The sequence below is a fragment of the Bos taurus genome, chromosome 24 (assembly GCF_002263795.3).
Source record: "Bos taurus isolate L1 Dominette 01449 registration number 42190680 breed Hereford chromosome 24, ARS-UCD2.0, whole genome shotgun sequence".
NCBI classification, from domain to species: domain Eukaryota; kingdom Metazoa; phylum Chordata; class Mammalia; order Artiodactyla; family Bovidae; genus Bos; species Bos taurus.
In genome coordinates this window covers 43,009,287-43,028,947 of record NC_037351.1, presented here as the reverse complement: position 1 = coordinate 43,028,947, position 19,661 = coordinate 43,009,287, and the positions used below count along the sequence as shown (strand labels likewise).

At 40.3% G+C, this 19,661-nt stretch overlaps 1 protein-coding gene and 1 pseudogene across 9 annotated transcripts in view; one reads left to right on the top strand and one right to left on the bottom strand.

The window, feature by feature from the left end:
- The window catches only part of SPIRE1 (spire type actin nucleation factor 1), a 168,236-nt gene that overhangs the window by 17,597 nt on the left and 130,978 nt on the right, over window positions 1–19,661 (top strand). The window contains exon 1 of one of the 9 annotated variants that reach the window (XM_059881060.1): window positions 17,253–17,337. The exons of the other annotated variants lie outside the window; for them this stretch is intronic. The gene's annotated coding sequence lies outside the window, so the exon portion shown is untranslated. Of the gene's footprint in view, window positions 1–17,252; window positions 17,338–19,661 lie in introns of those variants that run through there. 9 annotated transcript variants of the gene reach the window in all.
- Window positions 16,080–17,219, bottom strand: LOC617264 (S-methyl-5'-thioadenosine phosphorylase pseudogene; annotated as a pseudogene).

The following is a 19,661-nucleotide window of genomic DNA, read 5'->3' as shown; positions in this document are numbered from 1 at the left end:
AAACTTACTCTAGTGAAGAAATGGCAACCCACTCCAGTGTTGTTGCCTGGAGAATCCCAGGGACGGGAGAGCCTGGTGGGCTGCCATCTATGGGGTCGCACAGAGTCGGACACAACTGAAGTGACTTAGCAGCAGCAGCAGTGAAGAAGGAGGTAGTTTAAGTAGGAAGTTTTGTTTTTTAGGTTGAGAAAGATTGTACATTTGGTGCTGGTAATGGTAGTTTTCCCTGATGGCTCAGATGGTAAAGAGTCTGCGTTCAATGTGGGAGATCCAAGTTCGATCCCCTGGGTCAGGAAGATCCCCTGGAGAAAAGAATGGCAACCCACTGCAATATTCTTGCCTGGAAAATCCCATGGACTGAGGAGTTTGGCAGGCCCCAGTCCATGGGGTCGCAAAGAGTTGGACACGACTGAGCAACTAACACACACAGTAATAGTAAGGGCTTCCTTTGTGCCTCAGTGGTAAAGATCCCCTGAAGGAGGAAATGGCAGCCCATTCTAGTATTCTTGCTGGGATAATCCTATGGACAGAGGAGCCATGGTGGTCGCAAAGAGTCAGACATGACTGAGTGACTGAGCATGCATGCACGCATGCAGTGGTAGTAAAGGGGAAGAGAGAGTGAGAAAGAAGTTGGGGGAGAGAGAAGGGGAAAGAAAGAGGGGGTGGGAAGAGAGGTGGAGAGGGAGAGATCCAAGGGAGAGTGGATGCCTGCCAATACCAGAAGTGGTTGCAGCTAGAGGTGGCCAGGCTACAGCGGTAGTTCTCCAAGGACAGTGGGGTTCTCCAAGGCTCTGGGGGGTTCTGACACCCTTTTGTGGTCAGATTATCTTCAGAGTATTACTGAGACATTATTTGTCCTTTTACTCTTATTCTGTCATGAGTGTGCAATGGTGTTTTCAGAGGCTTCATGGCTGCACGACCTTGACTGTCCTATTGGAGTGGCTGCAGAAGAGCAGGTGTAGCTGGATTTTATTAAGCATAACCTTTTACCACCCCTTTCACTATTTTATTGACTTTCTTTTTTTTGCCACCCTGAGTGGCATGTGGGATCTTAGTTCCCCTGCTGCTGCTGCTGCAAAGTCGCTTCAGTTGTGTCCGACTCTGTGCAACCCCATGGACTGCAGCCCACCAGGCTCCCCCGTCTCTGGGATTCTCCAGGCAAGAACACTGGAGTGGGTTGCCATTTCTTTCTACAATGTATGAAAGTGAAACGTGAAACTGAAGTCGCTCAGTCGTGCCCGACTCCTAGTGACCCCATGGACTGCAGCCTACCAGGCTCCTCTGTCCGTGGGATTTTCCAGGCAAGAGTACTGGAGTGGGGACCAAATCTGAGTCTCCTGCATTGAAAGCTCAGAGTCTTAACCACTGAACCACTCGGGAAGTCTATTTTTTTGGAAAATTTTTAGCGTTTCTTTCTATAAAAATGTTACATGTATTAACATATTTAATAGCATTATTTTTCTTTAATCATTTTATTAAAAAATTTTATTGGAGTGTAGTTTTACAATGTTGTATTAATTTCTGCTCTACAGCAATATTATTTTTGAACAATTTAATTTGAACAATTCAATAAAAAACTCTCAGTTTTAATTTCTGATACAGTAAATGTTTGATTATAGCTCATAGACACAAAAGCTCCTTGGACTCCCTGGTAATTTTTGAAAGTAAAAGGGCCCCAAAACTAACCAGTTAGAGTTGGGGTGGGTCTGGAGAGCAGAGGGACTTCTTCCTGAGAAATGGAGTTGAGGGTTGGGAGAGGTCAAACCAGAGCCCTAAGCTGGGTTGGTGGAAAGCGAGGAAAGCCATGGCATGTGGATGAAGCCAAAATTTTTTACTTTAATAAGCAATTTAACTTTTTCTTACACTGTTGTTTCTATTTTTTTGAATATATAATTTATATACAGTAGAATTTAAACTTTTTAGTTAAAATTCTTTAAGTTTTGACAAATACCATCACTACAGTCAAGTCTTACCATCCCCTAGGGTCCCCCCACTCCTCTTTGTTGTCTTCCCCCCATCCCCAGCCCCCCAATAACCACTAATCTGTATTCCGTCACTTTGGTTTTGGGGAGGACCTGTAATGTACACAGTGTGTTACCTACCTTGGCCTCCTCTCTGGGAGTGGTCATTTATAAACTGTCACATGACTGACCTGTAGTTGGAATTTTCTTGTCAAGGGAAGTGGTTCCAATTCACAGTTTAGGAAAACTTTCACTCCTAGTTTACAAGTTTTTCCTTCTGCCATTACTTAAATACTCTTGCGGGTGATACTCTTATATTTGAAGAAAAGGCTAAGCACTTAAAAATACTCAAACATAAAAAAGATTGGAATTTCAAAGTATCTTAATTGAGACTTTTTCCTTGTTTTTAGCTTTCTAAATTTCATTCCATTCTGTCTTCTATTAACTACAGTTAATTATGTAGCACTCAGAGGCCCTTTCCCTTTAGCAGGCAAGAAGGTTGAATGAGTAACCAGAACAATCCTGTTCTGTTCTCCTTGATGGATTTGCTGTATTTTATGTGAAATTGGTTAAAGTGTTATATGAAGTTAGATAACTTTTGTTGATCCTTTAATCTTGATAGAGCTAGTTCGTAAAAATCATAGCATAGCAGAAAGTGTAAGCTTTACTGAGGGGAAGTATGGAAAAGATTTATATTCCTATCTTAGAAATAAAGTTCATATTTATGAAGTTCAAATAAAGTACCATATATAAGTACTTACTATCTTTCATTCCCACATCTTTAAAAAACACTTTAGCCTCCTCTGTGCTGAGTACTGTTAGATACCTTAATTTAATCCTCACAACCAGGTTATGAAGTGCGTTCTATTACTAATGAAAGCTGAGGTATGGCGAGGTTGAGGGACTTGCCCTGGGCTGTACAGCCAACGTGTTGCACAACCACCTCTCTTAGCTCTTTTCTGTTTGTCTGAATCCAATCCTTGGTTGTCTGCATCTGCAGAACGCTGACAATTTTGTGCCCATAAAATTGTCCTTGTCCTTTATGTTTCTCACCTGTGACTCATTTGGTCTTGGCCTTATGCAGTGAGGGAATACAGTCGTGTTGGATGGAAACCAGACAAAGAAGGAACAGACTCTGTCTATGAACCCCCAGCCCCACTGTTAAGTGAACACAGTCTGTACTGGAGCAATCTGTGAATTAGTCTGATTCTGAATTACTCAGAACGACTCAAGAATTTTGCTGCATATTTGAACCTCCTGGGAAATCGCACCTGGAATTAGTCTGCTTTGTGGGGAAACCCAGAGCTTTTGGAAATGAACCAAGGAACACATCAGAGGTAGTATTTGGACTTATTCCATTCTCGTTATATACAGATTTTGACAGAAACTGGACTATGTGAAAATTTTTCATGTTCCCTGCTGCTGCTGCTGCTGCTGCTAAGTCGCTTTAGTCGTGTCCGACTCTGTGCGACCCCGTAGACGGCAGCCTACCAGGCTCCCCCGTCCCTGGGATTCTCCAGGCAAGAACACTGGAGTGGGTTGCCATTTCCTTCTCCAATGCATGAAAGTGAAAAGTGAAAGTGAAGGCGCTCAGTCGTGTCTGACTTTGTGCAACCCCGTAGACGGCAGCCTACCAGGCTCCCCCGTCCATGGGATTTTCCAGGCAAGAACACTGGAGTGGGGTGCCATTGCCTTCATGTTCCCTGAACAGCCTAAAATAAACTGCCAAAGGTAGTATGTGGGTGCTGACTGCTTTAACAGAGTACAATACAAAATAAAACAAAAAAACCCATTTTTGTTTAAAAAAAAATTTTTTTGGCTGTGAGACTTGTGGGATCTTAGTTCTCTGACCAGGGATTGAACCCAGGTCCTCAAGTAGTGCAAGCGCAGAGTCCTAACCATTGGACTGCCAGGGAATTTCCCCATTTTGTCTTTAGCTGAATTAGCCCCTGTACTTTGATTTTACATCTGGCTCATGTAGACTCACAGTGATAATTTGATGAGTAGTCCTTTTTTAAATTGACATTTGATAGCCCTGAATTAATTTCAAAAGTAACTGAAAAATTAGCATGAAAGAAGTATGTAATATTTTTACAGAAATATTTGCGTAAACTGTAGCTGCATAGTGAGCCTGTTTTATATGGTTGTAAAATTAGTATTTGGTACCAAACTAAGTAGATCTAAGAATATCTAGCGGAAATATAAAGGAATTACTATCAACCTACCCTTTTATTGGAAGGCTTTGTCTGATCTAAAATCTTGATATAAGTGTTTATAAATAGGATTGTGTGGCAAGAAGTTAAAATGATATGTGTTCTTTAAAAGGGTTGGGAGGGTAAATGTTATTTAATTGTTGGTGACAACAGCATTTTCTCCTTGGTCAGCAAGCTGAAAGGAACAAGAAGTACACACATTCTGCTTCCTCTTTTTGGATTAAAGACCTCAAACATGCCTGATTTTATATGGCTGTTTGATTGACATTAACTTATATGGCCTGGAAATTGGTTTGTGTGTCCTTAGGGTAAATTGTGTCTACCCATGAATTGTTACTTCTGAGTGTCAGTACTAACAGAGGTTGGTAGTGAGATATTGATGATGTGATAAATAGTTAAATCTCCAGTTAGATTTTGTGTATCTTCATATGCAAACTGGAGCCATTGTGGCAACTCCTCTGACTCTCTCCCCTGTCTCCTCTGTCCTTTCTCTCTCTTCTCCGTCTGTCTCAGATAATATTTGTTACCAAAATGGCCTTTCTCTGGTAGTCATAGATGTCTTAAATCCTCGCAACATTGTTTGACCATAGGACACAAAATTTATAACAAGTAGTGTTCTTTGTACAGTTTTTACTGTGTTTGAAGACCAGTGACAGTTGTACTCTGTCTCGCAAAGGATTTCAGAGTAACCAAATTATCTGAGATTAAACATTTTATTCCTGAAGGAACAGAAAATTTACCTTTCAAGTAATTTAAGCACTTCTAAGTACTTGGATAATAGAGTAGAAAGTTTTCTTAATAATTTGCCTTATCCAGGGACCAGGTCAATCTGCTTTAATGAATAGCTTGAATTTTAAATGTTTTTAAGATGAAACAATTTTTTTTTTATTTTGATAGGATCAAAGTGGGAATGGGCTTGACTTTTATTTTCTTTTCAAAGTACCTTTATTCATTTGTAGAAATTGCTTATTGTATTTTATATCACAGATACAGAGAAGAATGTAAAAGTAACTTCATACTCTACTGTCTAGTTATAATGACTGTTTAGAATATTCTTCTAGACATCTCTTCCTATATGTACATGGTAGAGGTGATTTACCATTGAGCATCTTTTATGTGCTGCTCTTAGGAGTACGTGCATCTTTACATAAATGACAAACTTGGCTTTAAGGAGTCAGCCAGGCTGATGGAAAGGGTTTAGACATGAAGTGGAACTTTCCAGGCAAAAGGACATCATTGTGAAGTGTCAGAGAGCAAGCTGTTTTTGAAACTAACAGAACAGCAGGATGCCAGCATGGTGTGTGTGAGGGGAAGGTGTAGGAATTGGAGGGGAACAAGTGATGCCAGTTCTCTTTTTTAATGTTAGATCAATGATTTTTTTTTTTTTTAATTTGAGTCTGCTGGCTCTTAGTTGCCAAGTGTGGGGTCTTCATTGCAACATGTGGAATCTTTAGTTGCAGCATTTGGGCTCTTAGTTTTGGCATGTGGGATCTACTTCCCTGACCAGGGATCAAACCCTGGTCCTCTGCATTGGGAGCATGGAGTCTTAACCACTGGACCACCAGGGAAGTCTGGTGCAAGGGCTTATATGCTGTATTAAAGATTGTATGTAGGTCCAGTTTCTCCTCAAGGGAAGAAACATTTCTTTCTGAAATTTTCTTATGTTTCACAGGGTCATTCTTCATTTGCTGTTTGCATGTAGTTTGGCAGGGAAATGTGAATACGTATATACATTTCATCAGTTAATACATCATTTTAATTGAACTATTTTTGTAATCATATCAGTAGAGTTGCACGAATAGGTTTGGGAACAGACCCAACTGATGTGTGGTAAAAGTTCAGCTCCCCTACCAAGTAACCTGAATGCACTGATGACTCATGTCTAGTAGTTGTCATGGAGATCAGTCAGTCTGGTTGCTAGAGGACTGGGAACTGTGAGATAGGTCAGTCAGCTAGATAAAGGCTGCTTAAGAGAGCTTCTGCTGTTTCGAGTGGTGTCTTTTAACATCTTCCCTCAATTTGGTAGAGGTTTTACTATATTTGGAAGATATTTAAAAGATACTTAAAAGAAAAATTTGGTATCAGTAAATATGGGTATTAGTGTTGTGATAATTACCTAATGTCTTTTGATGATTAGTGTTTGTTAATTTTTTGTTAGAAGTTTACTAAAATGTAATTCACAAACTTTACAAGTCAACAGACCATTTTAAAGTGTGTGACTCATTGGTCTTTGGTATTTTCACAGAATTATGCAACCATCACCACAATCACTTTTAGAACATTTTTGTCAGCTCTGAAGGAAATCGGGTGCCATTAGGTATCTTACCCATCTTCCACCCTATCAGCCTCCAGCAATTCAGTTCAATTCAGTCATTCAGTCATGTCTGACTCTTTGCGACCCCATGGACTGTAGCACACCAGGCCTCCCTGTCCATCACCAACTCCCAGAGTTTACTCAAACTCATGTCCATTGAACTGGTGATGCCATCCAACCATTTCACCCTCTGTCATCTCCTTCTCCTCCCGCTTCAGTCTTCCCCAGCGTAAGGGTCTTTTCAAATGAGTCAGTTCTTAGCATCAGGTGGGCAAAGTATTGGAGTTTCAGGTTCAACATCAGTCCTTCCAATGAGTATTCAGGACTGATTTCCTTTAGGATGGACTGGTTGGATCTCCTTGCAGTCCAAGGGACTCTCAAGAGTCTTCTCCAACGCCACAGTTCAAAAGCATCAATTCTTCAGTGCTCAGCTTTCTTTATAGTCCAGCTCTCACGTCCATACATGACTACTAGAAAAACCAACCATAGCCTTGACTAGACGGACCTTTTATGGCAAAGTAATGTCTCTGCTTTTTAATATGGTGTCTAGGTTGGTCGTAACTTTTCTTTCAAGAAGTAAGCATCTTTTAATTTCATGGCTGTGGTCACCATCTGCAGTGATTTTGGAGCCCAAGATAATAAAGTCTCTCACTGTTTCCACATCTATTTGCCATGAAGTAATGGGACCAGATGGTGATCTTAGTTTTCTGAATGTTGAGTCTTAAGCCAACTTTTTCACTCTCCTCTTTCACTTTCATCAAAAGGCTCTTTAGTTCTTCTTCACTTTCTGCCATAAGGGTGGTGTCATCTGCGTATCTGGGGTTATTGATATTTCTCCTGGCAATCTTGATTCCAGCTTGTGCTTTATCCAGCCCAGTGTTTCTCATGATGTACTCTGCATATAAGTTAAATAAGCAATATACAGCCCTGACATATTCCTTTTCCTATTTGGAACCAGTCTGTTGTTCCATGTCCAATTCTAACTGTTGCTTCCTGACCTGCTTACAGATTTCTCAGGAGGCAGGTCAGGTGGTCTGGTATTCCCATCTCTTTCAGAATTTTCCACAGTTTGTGGTGATCCACCCAGTCAAAGGCTTTGGCATAGTCAATAAAGCAGAAATAGATGTTTTTCTGGAACTCTCTTGCTTTTTCGATAATCCAGCGGCAATTTGATCTCTGGTTCCTCTGCCTTTTCTAAAACCAGCTTGAACATCTGGAAGTTCATGATTCACGTATTGTTGAAGCCTGGCTTGGAGAATTTTGTGTATAACTTTGCTAGTGTGTGAGATGAGTGCCATTGTGATAGGTTGAACATTCTTTGGCATTGCCTTTCTTAGGAATTGGAATGAAAACTGACTTTTCCCAGTCCTGTGGCCACTGCTGAGTTTTCCAAATTTGCTGGCATATTGAGTGCAGTACTTTCACAGCATCATCTTTTAGGACTTGAAAATAGCTCATCTGGAATTCCATCACTTCCACTAGCTTTGTTTGAAGTGATGCTTCCTAAGGCCCACTTGACTTCATATTCCAGGATGTCCAGCTCTAGGTGAGTGAGATACCATCGTGATTATCTGGGTCATGAAGATATTTTTTGTATAGTTCTTCTGTATTCTTGCCACCTCTTAATATCTTCTGCTTCTGTTAAGTCCATACTGTTTCTGTCCTTTATTGTGTTCATCTTTGCATGAAATGTTCCCTTGGTATCTCTAATTTTTCTGAAGAGATCTCTAGTCTTTCCCATTCTATTGTTTTATTCTGTTTCTTTGGGTTGATCACTGAGGAAGAATTTCTTATTTCTCCTTGCTCTTCTTTGGAACTCTGCATTCAAATGGGTATATCTTTCCTTTTCTCATTTGCTTTTCGCGTCTCTTCTTTTCACAGCTATTTGTAAGGCCTCCTCAGACAGCCATTTTGCTTTTTTGCATTTCTTTTTCTTGGGGATGGTCTTGATCCCTGTCTCCTATATAGTGTCACGAACCTCTGTCCATAGTTCAGCAGGCACTCTATCATATCTAATCTCTTGAATCTATTTCTCACTTCCACTGTATAATTGTAAGGGATTTGATTTAGGTCATACGTGAATGGTTTAGTGGTTTTCCCTCCTCCTTGAATTTAAGTCTGAATTTGGCAATTATTTTCTTCATCTGTAGATTTGCTTATTCTGGACATTCCATGTAAGTGAATCATATAATATGCAGTTTTGTGTTACTGATTGTGATTATCATTTAACATAATGTTTTCAGGCTTCATCCGTGTTATGGCGTGTATCAGTACTTCATTCAAATGAATGGATATACCGTATATTTTTAATCTAATCATTAGTTGGTAGATGTTTACATTATTTCCATGTTTGAATAATGCTCTTACAAACATTTCTGTACAAGATTTTGTGTGGACATAAGTTTTTATTTCTCTTGGGTATATATGCAAGAGCAGAGTTGTTGGGTCAACTGTTAACTCTGTTTTAACTTTTGAAAAACTGCCAAACCATTTATGAGAGTAGCTCCAGTATTTGACAGTCCCGCCAGTAGTCCTTGCTTAACACCTGTTGTCATCTTACTTTTTTATTCTGGCCATCTTGGTGGGTATGAAATGGCATGTGGTGATATGAATTTGCATTTCCCTGATGACTGATCAAGTTGAGCATGTTTTCATGTGCTTATTAGATGTTTGTATATCTTTGTAGAAATGTCCATTTGGATCCTTTGCCCATTTTTAATTGGGTTGTTTTTTTTACTATTGAGTTGTAACAGTTCTTTATGTATTCTAGCTACAAGTCCCTTGTCAGATATATGATTTGCAGATATTTTCCCCCATTCTGTGGGCTTTCTTTAAATTTTTTGATGGTATCTTTTCAAACACATAAGTGTATTTTTGTTTCAATGATGGATTTACTTTTTTTTTTCAAGTTCTCATTTTCTTTTCTTTTTTTTTTTTTAGCTCAGACACATAAGTTTTTAATTTTGATGAAGTCCTGTGCTGTGCTTAGTCAACTCAGTCATGTCCTACTGTTTGCGAACCTGTGGACTGTAGCTCTCCAGTCTCCTCTGTCCATGGGGATAGTCCAGGCAAGAATACTGGAGTCGATTGCCATGCCCTCCTCCAGGGGATCTTCCCAACCCAGGGATTGAACCCAGTCTACTGCATTGCAGGCGGATTCTTGACCATCTGAGCCACCTTCTGTTTTTTCTTTCTTGTTTTGGTGGCATATCAAAATCCATTGGCAGGGACTTCCCTGGTGGTCCAGCGGTGAAGACTCTGTACTTTTACTTTTGGAGGTGTGGGTTGGATCTTTGGTTGGGGAACTAAGAGCATGCCACATGGTGCTGCCAAAAAATAAATAAAAATTAATTTTTGGATATGGTATTAAGTAAGGATCCAATATCATTCTTTTGCATGTGGGTATCTAGTTGTTCCAGCACTGTGTCTTTTTTTTTTTTTTTTAATAAAACTTTTATATGGGAGTATAGTCTGTTAGCAATGTTGTGATAGTTTCCGGTGGACAGTGAAGGGACTCAGGCACACATATAAACATGTATCCATTCTCCCCCAAACTCCCCTCCCATCCAGGCTGCCACATCACATTGAGCCGAGTTCCCTGTGCTATGCAGTAGGTTCTGTTGGTTATCCATTTTAAATACAGCAGTGTGCACATGCCCATCCCAAACTCCTTAACTGCCCCTTGCCCACATCCTTCTCCCCAGTCCCCACAAGTAAGTTCATTCTCTTAAGTTTCAGTGCTATATCTCGAAGATACTTGAAGAGACTATTTTTCTTTATCCCTTGTCAAAAATCAGTTGATCTGATTCTATTATAAATGGAATCATTTTCTTAATTTCACTTTTGGATTGTTCACTGCAAGTATTTAGAAGTACAATTGATTTTTGTGTGATGATCATGTACCTTGCAATCTTGCTGAACTCATTTATTAGTTTTATAGTATCTCAGTAGATCCCTTAGAATTTCCTATGTACAGGATCATGCCATCTATGAAAAGAGATAGCTTTACCTTCTTTATTTCCAGTTTGGATGTCTTTGATTTCATTTTCTTGCTGTTTCTTTTTAAAAATTGTTTTTATGTGACTCACAGGCCAAGGGTAGAGTGAATCCCCAAATTCTTTAGATAATTTCCTCCAGGTCTGTTTTGTGAGAGAATATTTAGATATTTGAATACTGAATCAGGGACTTTATAGATAATCTTTATATAATTTATATTTCAAGTAGAAATATACATTTTTTTGTGTGTTGGGACAAACTTTAGTTTGGTCGTCTTGTTCTGTTGCTCTGTCATGTCCGACTCTTTTCAACTCTATGGACTGCAGCATGCCAGGCTTCCCTGTCCTTCGCTATCTCCCAGAGCTTGCTTAAACTCATGTCCATTGAGTCGATAATGCCATCCAACCATCTTGTCCTCTGTCATCCCTTCTCCTCCTGCCTTCAGTTTTTCCCAGCATCAGGATCTTTTCTCATTAGTTCGGTCTAGTATAATTGAAATTTGAGCTGTTGTTTTGTTTCCCCTTAGGATCATTTTCTATTTAGAGTATCAAATTTATTGCAAGAGTATTTTCTAGAATATAAGATTGGTGCCTGACTTTGTTTGCTGGACTCCCATGGTTTTATTCATAAAGATTTTATATGACATAACTGCTTATTTTCTTGAGAAACAAAGTTCATGAGGCAGTTTTATTGATGTGAAGATTGTGGCCTTCACATCTGTGGATAACTAATAAGCACCTTGCCTTGTGGTTTGGATTATTATCTGAGGGAAGCTTTCATGAGTAAATAGAAATGGATCTTAGAAAAATGAAGAGTTGTGAAAGGGAGGAGGAATTAAAGGTAAACAAGTCAGAACTTTCCTTAATTCAGCCATCGCTGGTTGAGCTCTTGCTACGTATGGACTCTGCTGGGCATCAGGACACAGTTCTGTCCTTGAGAAATCTTGTTGCAAGAGAATTACCTTTATAAAATGAGTAAAAAGAATTGTTGCTTTATTAGGAATCTTAACAAAAGGCTGCACAGTGAAGACTTTATGTAGCTGAATAGGAGACAGAGCCTGAACTTGTTCAATCAACCACTGTCTTTCCTAGTTTTACTTTTTCCTTCACGTAGGTTTTGAATTCAGACACTTGGTCAGTCCTGAGGCTCTCCCTTGCTTGCTACTTACGCAGCGTAGCAGATAAGCACAGTGTAGCAGTGGAAGGTATTTAAGAAGAGTCTCTGAAAGAATCTTATAGCGAATACAGTTTATAGGTTATAACAACATTTAATAAAATTATCAAAATTTCCTTTTTAAAATTCTTTAACTCCCTCATCCCTCTAGCTACTCTGGAACCTTCCACTTACCCCACCCCACCCCTCCTCCTTCCCTGAAGGCACACTTGTCCTTCACCTTCTCTTTCCTCTGCATTTGTTCTTTCATTTCAACTGATATCTAGATTCTCCATTCCAAAGGAGTGTCCAAACAAGAGTGCTGACATCTTGTTTCCTTTTCCCTTTCCTCCTTCCTTCACATTGGTCCTGGATCTTTCTTTCTGTTGTCTCAATTCTGCTCCTCAAAAAAGTTAGAAACTGTTACCTAACAAGGGCTCCTGTGCCTTCGGTGCAGAAAGCCAAACTCTTGACAGTGGGTGTTTACAGCAAAGGATTTATTTGCTGGTGCCAAGCAAGGAGAGCAGGCAGCTCATACTCCAGAGACCCACACTCCCCAATGGCTTTCAGGGTTTTTAAAGATGACATGAGGGGAGAGGGTTGAAGGCTGCACAAGCAGCTGGCGGACCTTCTTCTGATGGGTTGTTGTGAGGTAATGGGGTGATGTTCCAACCAATCTGGGTTTTGCATGCTGCAGTCAGCATGTGGTCATCATCCTACACCTGGGTGGGGGTCTTAGTTTCTACAGAACATCTTACAGGTATGCATCAGGGTCTAACAACCTGTATTCCTTCAGGAGGAGCTTGGACAGTAAGGTGACTTGCTTATCCTAATCATGAACTGCTAGAGCCTGCTCTTTGGAATTTGGGGAAGGCCTGGGAGACTAAAGCCTTCTTTTTTCCTTCTATAAATAAGAATTGGGACACAGGGGCTTTTGTCCCGGGAAGGCCCCACAAGGTTTTGGTTGGATTCAGTCCTATTTTTTCTTTGATAGTTCTTAATCCTGAGGGGAACAGGGGGCAGGACAAGAAGGGGAATAAAATTTTGTAGAGAGAGAGAAGCAAGAGAACTTAGTTTTAGGGGGAATTGGCTTCTGCCAGACTGGCAAAAGGAGAACTCTTCTTAGATAGTGGGGAAGAGTGATGCTGTGTGTGTGTATATATATAGGTGGCTGGGGATAAGGTAATGCATCCTATTCTGTTAGATTTTATAAATAAATAATTGGAATCACATTAACAAGGCCATGCCCACCAGCCTGTCCATTTTGCATTGGTGGCATGGTGACTGTGTGAATGTGTCTCACTTATTTTAGTATGAGGTGACCTTCTACCCTTTAATCCTGTGGCTGCCCCCCTACTTCACATTCAAGCCCAGAGAGGTAAAATAGGAGAAAATGATGCTTTTAGGGGTGTGGCATAAAACTGGAGCCTGGGCACTGGCCCTAATTTAGTACATGCTTTGGAGAGAAATACTCCCTCTTTACTCAAGAGGCAGTAGTACCTGTTTTCTTAAACTTATTTATATGAATTTTGGTTTATTAAACTTAGAATTTCATTTTTCCTTCAGCATGGCTAATTAGGTAGTTAATACCAATGTAATAAAAATGAGCAAGACAATATTTGTATTATTTGATACTTAGTAAGCTGTTTATAGATACATTCTATTACTGTTATACAGCTTACACATGAACTAAATTGAATAAATTAAAAAATGGATCAATAACCTGTAATTGTGAAACAGGCTTAGAATCTCATGGTATGGACCAACAGGTGTGACCTTTAATTATAATTGCAGGTGTTGTTAGAAGTGTCCACTCTTGTTTTTGCAGAGGCCATAGCTACCAGATCTGATTTTACCTTGGAAAGGGAGATTGGCAGCATGCTTAGAGCAAAGGAGCTGGCAAAGAACTGAAGGAGACTGTGAAGCCTCTTTAAAATTTTCATTTAAAGAGCTTGTTTTCTGTTTTAAGTTCCTTTGTTCTGGACAGGACATGGGCCTTTTCAAGACTGGGAGATTGGGAAAATTCTGCAACCCATGACAAGCCATAAAAGGTTGCTAAGGAGATTCCTGTGAGCAGGGGCAGTATTTAAATGGTCTGTTACTGAACTCTGACTTTAAAGGGAGGAAAAGAAAGGAGGAGGGTGCTTTTATTTCACTCCTTTTAAATTTTAGGAAGCATGCAAAAGCAAGAGTCTTCTTTTTCCTTAAACATAGAATCACTTAGTTTGGATTAAATTAGTGTGGTGTTATTTAACATTAAAATATTTAAGTATAGGACATTGAGAAAAGTGCATGAATCATTAGGTTATAGCAGCTTCATGAATTTTTACAGATAGTGATAATATTGAATTATAATGTCACTTAAATATACTCTATTATTATATGTGTCTTTGAAAAATATTATCTTAAAATATTCAATTTCAAGTGACGATCAAAGTGATAATTTCAAAGCATTACAGGTTTTGTTTAGTTTTTATTTTTAAACTGCATGTTGCATTTCCTCACATTCTTTCGCAGTCTCCTGCTTGTTAAAAGCTAGGGGAAGAATTTCTTCCAGGAAGGAAGGAATAATTTTGTTTGAAAATGGTTTAGAGCAGTGCTGTCCATTAGAAATATAATGGGAGCCACATGAAAAACAAAATGAAACAAGTGAAATCAATTATCATAATATATTTTATTTAACCCAGTATTTCTTTTTTTTTTGTCTTGTTCTTTGTATTTATTGAGGGGTAGATTTTGGTACAGATTTTTCTTCAGTGAGAAGAATTCTTAAGTTGTCTTAAGAATTAAGAAATGGGACAAAAGTAAAAATTGTCTAGGACTTCCTTCTTTTATGGACAGATGCCAGAACTGTTTTTCAGAAGTTCATTTTTATTTTTTTTTTTTAATTAACTTATTTATTTTAATTGGAGGCTGATTATAATATTATGGTTGTTTTTGCCATATATTGACATGAATCAGCCATATTAATGCAGTATTTCTAAATTATCATATCAACATATAATCAGTATGAGAATTATTGATGAACTATTTTGTATCTTATTTTCATATCAAGTCTTCCAAATCTGGTATGTATTTTAACTTCTCACTTTGGGCAGCCACACTTCCAAGTGCTCAGTAGCCACGTTTGGTTAATGGAATAGGGAGAAAGGAAATGTTTAGCAGTTTGAAGGGACCAGAAAAGTTTTAGTTCTGAATTATCTTTGAAACAATCGTGAGGCTTAGCGGGGAGGCCGTTAACAGAATGTTGAGGGGCTTGGTTAAAGCCTGGTAAAGCAGGAGATGGCTAGTCTCAAAGACACTGGTTCCAGGCAGGTGAGGGAAGGGATCACAGGCGTGAACAGCTGTGCTAGTGGAGGAAGTGATTTCAGGGGCACTGAGTCAGAGTCGATGGCCAAGCCCTGGAAGAAGCTATGGAGGGCTAGAGTCCTTTCACAACATACATTTCTTGAGCCCCTGCTGTGTCTAGGCTGTCTTCAGGATTTGAGATACACTGGTGAACAGAACAGACAAAAATCTCAGCCCACAGATACTTTTTTTTTTTTTTTAAGCTTCCACTTTCTTATTTAAAAAAACTCAACTCATGTAAAATAATTCATCAAATCATGAAAAGGTGTAGAAACAAAAAGTCAAATACCAGTTTTAAAAATATCTCACACACTATAATGTGTGTATATGGTCTCTTAAATAATTTAAGATTAGCTCCATATTAAACACTCAGCTTTTCTCACATTGTTGCAAATCCAAATACTGTTCTAACCATACAGTCATTAATGGCCTTTTTAACAATATAAAGATGGAACTCAAACAGAACTCCTCTTAGCAGTGCCATTTTAACTTCTGTTGCATTACCAAAAACAGTGGGTTTTCAAGAACTGGATCTTTCTAATCCCATTTTTATTTCTAAAACTTCACTATTCAATTATATTCATTGTAGAAAAATGTGAAGAAATGGAAAAAATAAAATAAAAAATTATCCAGTATCCCTCTTCCCAAATACAATAACAGAAGAGTGCATATATTTCTTTCTATTCTTTGTACATAACTATGTAGAATTTTAAAACAAAATCAGTATTGTAAAATGCTTACACATCCTCATTCCATATTATACAGCAACAATGTCTTTTGTACATTATGTGCAGCTATGATGTTCAGTTGGCTGCTTCACAGTCTAATTAAGAGCTTAACCATGATTTACCTCCATTTGTTAGATATTCAGATTGTTTTGAATATTTGCTATGATAACTATGTTATACATCCTTCTTTATTCATAATTATTTATATGTATCTCTGATAATTCCTTAAAGATAAATTACTAGGAGTTTAACCAGCACAAAGAGTATTTTTTAAGCCTTTGATACATTTTACCAAACTGCCCTCAAAAAAGACTATACCAACTTACAGTCACACCAGTAAATAGTCTAAGAGCTTTTCTTCTTCAAATTCCTTGGCAGCACAGGAATATTACTGACTACCTTTATTGTTACAAATTTAATAGGGGAATGGTGAAAGGTGTCTTCTTTTTTTTCTTTTCTGGAAGTGTAATTTGCTTTCCTTCAATTATTTGAAGCAGTCCAAGTCTTTGAGAAGGCATCTCTGATGAGTGCAATGTCTTATCACTTCTTCCTTGGGGAGCAAGGGCATGAAAGCTGCATATCTTTTCTATGTTTTCTCAAGCAGGAATTCCCAAAAGGACTGGAATTTCAAAGTCTCCTGGGCAGCCATGCTGTTTTAATGTCTTGGTAACAAAACAGAAAACTGGGCCATTTTCTTCATATTATGGAGGGTTTCTGACCATTCCATGGATCCTATCTGAGGTATGGTAGTGAGAAGTAAGCTTTTGGCTTTATTGGCATTTTCTTTCAGGGTCTTTAAGACCCGGTCCACTGAAACCGCTTCCTCATGCTCCTTCCAGCAATCATAATCTGTCGCCATGGCGATACTTTCGTAGCAAATTCCCGCCTCCTTAGCAAGAACCACCTCTGGAACTGTGGTCATGTTGATAACATCTGCCCCCCAGGTCTGGAACATGATGCTTTCTTCCCGGGAGCTGAAACGAGGTCCCTCAATGGTGATCACTGTCCCTTTTGAGTGGCACCGGAGTCCTAACTTCTTAGCAGTCTCTATGAGGACCTCTCTTGTTTTAGGGCAGAATGGGTCAGCCATTGGAATATGGCACACTCCTCTGGCACAGGAATGATTTCCATCATAGAAGGTCTGAAGCCTTCTGGTAGTCCTGTCAATGAACTGATCAATAATGATGATGTCGCCAGGCTGAATCTCTTCCTTCAAGGAACCGCAAGCTGTGGTCACTATGACATGTGTGCAGCCCTCCTCCTTCAGAGCCCAGATGTTCGCCTGATAGTTGACTTTCGAAGGCATGATGGTGTGCTGCCTCCCATGCCTTGCAAGGAGGATGCAATCAACATTCTTTATCTTCCCCAAAACTAAGGCATCAGAAGGCTTGCCAAATGGAGTATCCACATATTTTTCGGTTCTTCCTTCTAAGATTTCTGGATCATCCAGGCCTGTTCCACCAATTATTCCAATCTTCACGGCAGCGGGAGTGGCACCTGAGGACATGTCTGGCGAGGAAGGAGCGGAGGCCACGCTCTGAATGCAGGCGGGGAACAGAGCAGCTCAGCCCACAGATACTTGCATTATACTTGAAGAAGATAGAGAATAAATATGATAAGTAAAGGTTAGTATGTGGAAGGTTATGTGTATGTTGGAGAAAAGTTGTATGGATAACTGTGATGGGGAGCATGGTGGTAGTAGTGATGGTGGTGGGTTTGTACTTTTTAACAAGGTGATTAGCATTGACCTCCCAAAGTGGTTAAAGATGATCCAAGTCTTGATGGAGGTTAGGGAGCAAGTATCTGGAGAAGAGCATTTCAGACAGATGGGATGGTACTGTTCTGGTCCTAAGGGTGGGGATATACCTGCTGAAATCCCTAGATGGCCGGAGCCCAGTGTGGTGGGAGCAGAGAGCAATGGGGTACCAGATCACAAAGGCAGTGCCTCTCAAACTTTAATATGCATACATACCCCCAGCGGTCTAGTTAAAATCAGATTCTGATTTGGTTGGTTTTGAGTGGAGTCAGAGATAAACTCTCAGGTAATGCTGCTGCCAGTGGACCACACTTTGATTAGCAAGGATGTGAGACCTTAAAGGCCATTGTCGGACTATATGAGTTTTTTGACGTCACTGAAGCAATGTGGGGAGACAGAGAAGAGAAGGGGCTTAGGGCTGAGCCCTGGGATACTCTAGCATTAAGAGAGTAGTGAGATGAGGAGACACCAGTAGAGAATCGACCAGAAAAGCAGAAGAACCATTAGAGGGTTGTGTCCAGGAAACCGAGTAAATAAAGTCTATCCAGGAGGAAGAGATCTGCTGCATGAAATATTTAATAGATAAGTAAGATGAGAACTAAGAATTGATTATTGAGTTTAACAATGTGGTGGTTACAGACAAGTGGTTTTGGTGTAGTGGTGTGGGGGCAAAAGCTGTACTAGAGTGAATTTAAAAGAAGAAAGAAATTGGAGACAGTAAACAAAGCTTATTGAGGCATTTTTCTGTAAACTGTGGGTTAGTTATCTACTATATGACAAATAACTCTGAAACTTAGTGGCTTAAAACAGTAAAAATTTGCTCTGCCACCATTTCTGTGGGTCGAGAATTCAGGAATGGCTCTTGTGAGTGCTTCTGGCCTAGTTTCTCAGGAGGTATTAGTTAGGATATTGGCCAGGGCTGCAGTCATCTGAGGGCTCGGCAGGGCTGGAGGCTCTCTTCCATGGCAGCTCCTCCCGTGGCTGCTGATGGGGCCTTGGTTCATCACTGAACAGGCTCCCCAGTTGGCAGCATGGCAGCTGGCTTCCTCCCAGACATGTGATCTGAGAGATCCAGAGGCTAGACTGTCTCTGATGACCTGGCTGTAGAAGTAACAGGCCGTCACCTGAGCTTTTTTCTGTAGATCCCGGGGACACTGGGAGGGACTGTGTAAGAGTCAGGGAGCCAGGCATGGGGATCACTGGGCCACCTTGGAGGCCGGCTGACCCTGGGCAGCAGGGGAGTTGGGATGAAAGCTGGAGAGGAAAGTGGGAACCCAAATAGTTGCTAGCTTTGATTTATTTTTTATTAATAATATTATTAATAAAATTAATAAAAGAAGTAACTGTATTTGTACCTTGATCCAGGAATGATTCAGCATAGACGGGAATACTGCTGGTGCAGAATAGAGGGGAGAATTATCCTTGGGGGGTGGGGGTCGAGCACAAATGAAGGCCCTGGGAATTGGAGTCACACAGGGTGAGGACGGTCCACGCAGAGTAAGGAAGACAGAGAAGATGTGTATGGAAGGTGTTCAGGACGGTCAGACGTGATGGCGGCATTTGTGGATGTGCTCTTCTCAGGACTGCAGCCCTCACAGTGTCCTTGGCACCAGGGTCCTTGTTGGTGCTTGAGGGATGGGAGAGGAGGCAGGAAGATGGTGAGGTGGGACAGTGGGGCAGTCGATGGGCTGAGGAAGTGTTGGTGGCTTCTGGGCTGCATTAACCAGCCATGTAAGAGGCAGGATTGTAAACTTAAATGAATTTAAAGCAAGATCAGTTGGTATAGTTTTTTGTTTTACTCCAGCCACATTCACTTGTCAAAGGCAGGTGGTGAGTTGGTGAAGAGTGGGGTTTAAGCAGAGTGTGGTGTAGCCAAAGAAGGTGAGAGGGTCAAAAGAGCACAGGATTGGTGATCATAAGTCCTAGTGGGGTCAAGAAATGATTAGTCAGATCCTAGAGGGAATAATGGCACCCCACTCCAGTACTCTTGCCTGGAAAATCCCGTGGATGGAGGAGCCTGGTGGGCTGCAGTCCATGGGGTCACTAAGAGTCAGACACGACTGAGCGATTTCACTTTCACTTTTCACTTTCATGCATTGGAGAAGGAAATGGCAACCCACTCCAGTGTTCTTGCCTGGAGAATCCCAGGGACGGGGGAGCCTGGTGGGCTGCCGTCTATGGGGTCACACAGAG